Source organism: Eurosta solidaginis, chromosome X (genome assembly GCF_040869045.1).
Source record: "Eurosta solidaginis isolate ZX-2024a chromosome X, ASM4086904v1, whole genome shotgun sequence".
NCBI classification, from domain to species: domain Eukaryota; kingdom Metazoa; phylum Arthropoda; class Insecta; order Diptera; family Tephritidae; genus Eurosta; species Eurosta solidaginis.
Genome location: NC_090324.1, coordinates 17,642,942 through 17,651,086, shown reverse-complemented (window position 1 = coordinate 17,651,086; position 8,145 = coordinate 17,642,942).

Sequence of the window (8,145 nt, the reverse complement as noted above, 5' to 3'; positions counted from 1 at the left end):
TATACCATCATATATATATTATATATATCACCGATATCTATGATTTTTTGACACAACAATATATACTATATACGTAAGCAATCGGAGAAATTTGAAGCTTATAGCTTTTAGAATGGGGTAGAAATTGCGAAAAGTTTCTTATCTGAAAAATCGGTTGTATGAGATATATACTATATATACAACCGATCGCTATGATTTTTTCAGACAACAATATATGCTATATACGTAAGCACTCAGTGAAATTTGAAACTTCTAGCTGTTAAAATGGGGCTAAAATTGCGAAAATATATATATATACTATATATATATACTATATATACCACCATATATATACTATATATACCACCGATCTTTATGATTTTTTCAGACAACAATATATGCTATATGGGTAAGCATTCGTTGAAATTTGAAGCCTCTAGCTCTTAAAATTGGGCAGTAATTACGAAAAGTTTCTTATCTGAACAATCGGTTGTGGGGGATATATACAATATATACGACCGATCCCATCAATTTTTTCAGGCAACAATATGTACAATATACGAAATTATATGATGAAGTTTGAAGCTTCAATCTGTTAAATTGAGTAAGATATAACAAAAATCCTCTTTTTTCTGAAAAATAGGTTGTATGGAGGATATATGCTATAGTGGTCCGATCCGGCCGGTTCCGACAAATGTCTAATCGGACACCTAAATACACCCGCTCACCAAATTTTATCAAGATATCTCAAAAATTGAGGGACTAGTTTGCATACAAACAAACAGACGGACAGACGGACATGGCTAAATCAACTCAGCTCTTCATCCTATTATTTCGGTATACTTAATGGTGGGTCTATCTATTTTCCTTTAAGGACTTACAATTTTGGGTTTCGTCACGAAATTAATATACTATTTCATTTTCATGAAAGGTATAAAAGTAGGTAGGTACTTTGTGTGAGGATGCAAAGCTTCAGGTTTTTTGTGGTCTGCATGTAAAAACTATGACTACGAATCACGTATTTCAAAAACATATGACGTAAACGTAACTATTTGATGAAATTTGATGAATTTTGAAGCTTCTAGCCGTAAAAAGGGGCAAAAATGACAGTTTATATGGGGTATATAATATATATACCACCGATCGCTATGATTTTTTCAGACATCAATATATGGTATACGCGTAAGCATTTGGTGAAATTTGAAGCTTCTAGCTGTTAAAATGGCGCTGAAATTGCAAAAAAAAAATATATATACATATATATATATACTATATATACCATCATATATATATTATATATATCACCGATCTCTATGATTTTTTGACCCAACAATATATACTATATACGTAAGCAATCGGTGAAATTTGAAGCTTATAGGTGTTAAAATGGGGTAGAAATTGCGAAAAGTTTCTTATCTGTACAATCGGTTGTATGAGATATATATTATATATACAACCGATCTCTATGATTTTTTCAGACAACAATATATGCTATATGCGTAAGAATTCGGTAAAATTTGAAGCTTCTAGCTTTTAAAATGGGGCTAAAATTGCGAAAATATATATATATATACTATATTTATACTATATATACCACCATATATATACTATATATACCACCGATCTTTATGATTTTTTCAGACAACAATATATGCTATATACGTATGCATTCGTTGAAATTTGAAGCCTCTAGCTCTTAAAATAGAGCAGTATTTACGAAAAGTTTCTTATCTGAACAATCGGTTGTGGAAGATATATACTATATATACGACCGATCTCATCAATTTTTCCAGGCTACAATATGTGCAATATACGAAATTATATGGTGAAGTTTCAAGCTTCAATCTGTTAAATTGAGTAAGACATGACAAAAATCCTCTTTTTCTGAAAAATCGGTTGTATGGAGGATATATGCTATAGTGGTCCGATCCGGCCGGTTCCGACAAATGTCTAATCGGACACCCAAATACACCCGCTCACCAAATTTTATCAAGATATCTCAAAAATTGAGGGACTAGTTTGCATACAAACAGACAGACGGACAGACGGACATGGCTAAATCAACTCAGCTCTTCATCCTGATTATTTCGGTATACTTAATGATGGGTCTACCTATTTTCCTTTAAGGAATTACAATTTTGGGTTTCGTGACGAAATTAATATACCATTTCATTTTCATGAAAGGTATAAAAACTGGCGCTCACTAAAATAAAGCTTCACTCTTTTCACCTCTGGTCGATCTCAATTTTTTCGCAAAAACACGGGTATTTTCTTTATTTTTCAATCACAGACACTGAAAAACAAGTAAGGAAGGCTAAGTTCGGGTGTAACCGAACATTACATACTCAGTTGAGAGCTATGGAGACAAAATAAGGGAAAATCACCTCGAAGTAAAATGAACATAGGGTAACCCTGGAATGTGTTTGTATGACATGTATATCAAATGGAAGGTATTAAAGAGTATTTTAAGAGGGAGTGGGCCATAATTCTATAGATGGACGCCATTTAGGGATATCGCCATAACGGTGAACCAGGGCTGACTCTAGAATTTGTTTGTACGACACTGGTATCAAATGAAAGTGTTAATGAGTATTTTAAAAGGGTATCAAATGAAAGTGTTAATGAGTATTTTAAAAGGGAGTGGGCCCTAGTTCTATGGGTGGACGCCTTTTCGAGATATCGCCATAGAGGTGGACCAGGGGTGACTCTAGAATTTGTTTGTACGATATGGGTATCAAATGAAAGCTGTTAATGAGTATTTTTAAAGGGAGTGGGTCTTAGTTCTATAGCTGGACGCCTTTTCGAGATATCGCCATAAAGGTGGACCAGAGGTGACTCTAGAATTTGTTTGTACGATATGGGTATCAAATGAAAGGTGTTAATGAGTATTTTAAAAGAGAGTGGGTCTTAGTTCTATAGGAGGACGCCTTTTCGAGATATCGCCATAAAGGTGGACCAGGGGTGACTCTAGAATTTGTTTGTACGTTACGGGTATCAAATGAAAGGTGTTAATGAGTATTTTAAAAGGGAGTGGGTCTTAGTTCTATAGGGGGACACCTTTTCGAGATATCGCCATAAAGGTGGACCAGGGGTGACTCTAGAATTTGTTTGTACGATATGGGTATCAAATGAAAAGTGTTAATGAGTATTTTAAAAGGGAGTGGGCCTTAGTTCTATAGGAGGACGCCTTTTCGGAATATAGGTATAAAGGTGGACCAGGGTTGAGTCTAGAATGCTTTTTTACAATATGGGTATCTAACGAAAGGTGTTAATAAGTATTTTAAAAGGGAATGACCCTTAGTTCTATGGATGGACGCCTTTTCAGGATATCGCCATAAACGTGGACCAGGGGTGACTCTAGAATGCGTTTGTACAATATGGGTATCAAATGAAAAGTGTTAATGAGTATTTTAAAAGGGTGTGGGCCTTAGTTCTATAGGTGTGCGCCTTTTCCAGATATTGCCATAAAGGTTGACTCTAGAATGCGTTTGTACAATATGGGTATCAAGTGAAAGGTGTTAATAAGTATTTTAAAAGGGAATGGGCCTTAGTTCTATAGGTGGACGCCTTTTCGGAATATCGTTATAAAGGTGGACCAGGGTTGACTCTAGAATGCTTTTGTACAATTTGGGTATCAAACGAAAGGTTTAATAAGTATTTTAAAAGGGAATGGGCCTTAGTTCTATGGGTGGACGCCTTTTCGGGATATCGCCATAAACGTGGACCAGGGGTGACTCTAGAATGCGTTTGTACAATATGGGTATCAAATGAAAGGTGTTAATGAGTATTTTAAAATGGAGTGGGTCTTAGCTCTATAGGTGGACGCCTTTTCGAGAAATCGCCATAAAGGTGGACCAGAGGTGAATCTATAATTTGTTTGTACGATATGGGTATCAAATGAAATTTGTTAATGAGTATTTTAAAAGGGAGTGGGTCTTAGTTCTATAGGAGGACGCCTTTTCGAGATATCGCCATAAAGGTGGACCAGGGGTGACTCTAGAATGCGTTTGTACAATATGGGTATCAAATGAAAGGTGTTAATGAGTATTTAAAAAGGGAGTGGGTCTTAGTTCTATAGGAGGACGCCTTTTCGAGATATCGCCATAAAGGTGGACCAGGGGTGACTCTAGAATTTGTTTGTACGATATGGGTATCAAATGAAAGGTGTTAATGAGTATTTTAAAAGGGAGTGGGTCTTAGTTCTATAGGAGGACGCCTTTTCGAGATATCGCCATAAAGGTGGACCAGAGGTGACTCTGGAATTTGTTTGTACGATATGGGTATCAAATGAAAGGTGTTAATGAGTATTTTAAAAGGGAGTGGGTCTTAGTTCTATAGGAAGAGGCCTTTTCGAGATATCGCCATAAAGGTGGACCAGGGGTGACTCTAGAATTTGTTTGTACGATATGGGTATCAAATGAAAGGTGTTAATGAGTATTTTAAAAGGGAGTGGGTCTTAGTTCTATAGGAGGACGCCTTTTCGAGATATCGCGATAAAGGTGGACCAGGGGTGACTCTAGAATTTGTTTGTACGATATGGGTATCAAATGAAAGGTGTTAATGAGTATTTTAAAAGGGAGTGGGTCTTAGTTCTATAGGAGGACGCCTTTTCGAGATATCGCCATAAAGGTGGACCATGGGTGACTCTAGAATTTGTTTGTACGATATGGGTATCAAATGAAAGGTGTTAATGAGTATTTTAAAAGGGAGTGGGTCTTAGTTCTATAGGAAGAGGCCTTTTCGAGATATCGCCATAAAGGTGGACCAGGGGTGACTCTAGAATTTGTTTGTACGATATGGGTATCAAATGAAAGGTGTTAATGAGTATTTTAAAAGGGAGTGGGTCTTAGTTCTATAGGAGGACGCCTTTTCGAGATATCGCCATAAAGGTGGACCAGGGGTGACTCTAGAATTTGTTTGTACGATATGGGTATCAAATGAAAGGTGTTAATGAGTATTTTAAAAGGGCCTGGGCCCTAGTTCTATAGGTGGACGCCTTTTCGAGATATCGCCATAAAGGTGGACCAGGGGTGACTCTAGAATTTGTTTGTACGATATGGGTATCAAATGAAAGGTGTTAATGAGTATTTTAAAAGGGAGTGGGTCTTAGTTCTATAGGAGGACGCCTTTTCGAGATATCGCGATAAAGGTGGACCAGGGGTGACTCTAGAATTTGTTTGTACGATATGGGTATCAAATGAAAGGTGTTAATGAGTATTTTAAAAGGGAGTGGGTCTTAGTTCTATAGGAGGACGCCTTTTCGAGATATCGCCATAAAGGTGGACCAGAGGTGACTCTGGAATTTGTTTGTACGATATGGGTATCAAATGAAAGGTGTTAATGAGTATTTTAAAAGAGAGTGGGTCTTAGTTCTATAGGAGGACGCCTTTTCGAGATATCGCCATAAAGGTGGACCAGGGGTGACTCTAGAATTTGTTTGTACGATATGGGTATCAAATGAAAGTTGTTAATGAGTATTTTAAAAGGGAGTGGGTCTTAGTTCTATAGGAAGAGGCCTTTTCGAGATATCGCCATAAAGGTGGACCAGGGGTGACTCTAGAATTTGTTTGTACGATATGGGTATCAAATGAAAGGTGTTAATGAGTATTTTAAAAGGGAGTGGGTCTTAGTTCTATAGGAGGACGCCTTTTCGAGATATCGCGATAAAGGTGGACCAGGGGTGACTCTAGAATTTGTTTGTACGATATGGGTATCAAATGAAAGGTGTTAATGAGTATTTTAAAAGGGAGTGGGTCTTAGTTCTATAGGAGGACGCCTTTTCGAGATATCGCCATAAAGGTGGACCAGGGGTGACTCTAGAATTTGTTTGTACGATATGGGTATCAAACGAAAGGTGTTAATGAGTATTTTAAAAGGGAGTGGGTCTTAGTTCTATAGGAGGACGCCTTTTCGAGATATCGCCATAAAGGTGGACCAGGGGTGACTCTAGAACTTGTTTGTACGATATGGGTATCAAATGAAAGGTGTTAATGAGTATTTTAAAAGGGAGTGGGTCTTAGTTCTATAGGAGGACGCCTTTTCGTGATATCGTCATAAAGGTGGACCAGTGGTGACTCTAGAATTTGTTTGTACGATATGGGTATCAAATGAAAGGTGTTAATGAGTATTTTATAACGGAGTGGGTCTTAGTTCTATAGGAAGACGCCTTTTCGAGATATCGCTATAAAGGTGGACCAGGGGTGACTCTAGAATTTGTTTGTACGATATGGGTATCAAATGAAAGGTGTTAATGAGTATTTTAAAAGGGAGTGGGCCTTAGTTATATGGGTGCACGCGTTTTCGAGATATCGCCATAAAGGTGGACCAGGGGTGACTCTAGAATTTGTTTGTACGATATGGGTATCAAACGAAAGGTGTTAATGAGTATTTTAAAAGGGAGTGGGCCTTAGTTCTATGGGTGGACGCCTTTTCGAAATATCGCCATAAAGGTGGACCAGGGGTGACTCTAGAATTTTTTTGTACGATATGGGTATCAAATGAAAGGTGTTAATGATTATTTTAAAAGGGAGCGGGTCTTAGTTCTATAGGTGGACGCCTTTTCGAGATATCGCCATAAAGGTGGACCAGCGGTGACTCTAGAATTTGTTTTACGATATGGGTATCAAATGAAAGGTGTTAATGAGTATTTTAAAAGGGAGTGGGTCTTAGTTCTATAGGAAGACGCCTTTTCGAGATATCGCCATAAAGGTGGACCAGAGCTGACTCTAGAATTTGTTTGTACGATATGGGTATAAAATAAAAGGTGTTAATGAGTATTTTAAAAGGGAGTGGATCTTAGTTCTATTAGAGGACGCCTTTTCGAGATATCGCCATAAAGGTGGACCAGGGGTGACTCTAGAATTTGTTTGTACGATATGGGTATCAAATGAAAGGTGTTAATGATTATTTTAAAAGGGAGTGGGTCTTAGTTCTATAGGAGGACGCCTTTTCGAGATATCGCCATAAAGGTGGACCAGTGGTGACTCTAGAATTTGTTTGTACGATATGGGTATCAAATGAAAGGTGTTAATGAGTATTTTAAAAGGGAGTGGGTCTTAGTTCTATAGGAAGACGCCTTTACGAGATATCGCCATAAAGGTGGACCAGGGCTGACTCTAGAATTTGTTTGCACGATATGGGTATAAAATAAAAGGTGTTAATGAGTATTTTAAAAGGGAGTGGGTCTTAGTTCTATAAGAGGACGCCTTTTCGAGATATCGCCATAAAGGTGGACCAGGGGTGACTCTAGAATTTGTTTGTACGATATGGGTATCAAATGAAAGGTGTTAGTGATTATTTTAAAAGGGAGTGGGCCTTAGTTCTATAGGAGGACGCCTTTTCGAGATATCGCCATAAAGGTGGACCAGGGGTGACTCTAGAATTTGTTTGTACGATATGGGTATCAAATGAAAGGTGTTAATGAGTATTTTAAAAGGGAGTGGGTCTTAGTTCTATAAGAGGACGCCTTTTCGAGATATCGCCATAAAGGTGGACCAGGGGTGACTCTAGAATTTGTTTGTACGATATGGGTATCAAATGAAAGGTGTTAGTGATTATTTTAAAAGGGAGTGGGCCTTAGTTCTATAGGAGGACGCCTTTTCGAGATATCGCCATAAAGGTGGACCAGGGGTGACTCTAGAATTTGTTTGTACGATATGGGTATCAAATGAAAGGTGTTAATGAGTATTTTAAAAGGGAGTGGGTCTTAGTTCTATAGGAAGACGCCTTTTCGAGATATCGCCATAAAGGTGGAACAGGGCTGACTTTAGAATTTGTTTGTACGATGTGGGTATAAAATAAAAGGTGTTAATTAATATTTTAAAAGGGAGTGGACCTTAGTTCTATGGGTGGACGCCTTTTCGAGATATCGCCATAAAGGTGGACCAGGGCTGACTCTAGAATTTGTTTGTACGATATGGGTATCAAATGAAAGGTGTTAATGAGTATTTTAAAACGGAGTGGGCCTTAGTTCTATAGGTGGACGCCTTTTCGAGATATCGCCATAAAGGTGGACCAGAGGTAACTCTAGAATTTGTTTGTACGATATGGGTATCAAATGAAAGGTGTTAATGAGTATTTTAAAAGGGAGTGGGTCTTAGTTCTATAGGAAGACGCCTTTTCGAGATATCGCCATAAAGGTGGACCAGGGCTGACTCCAGAATTTGT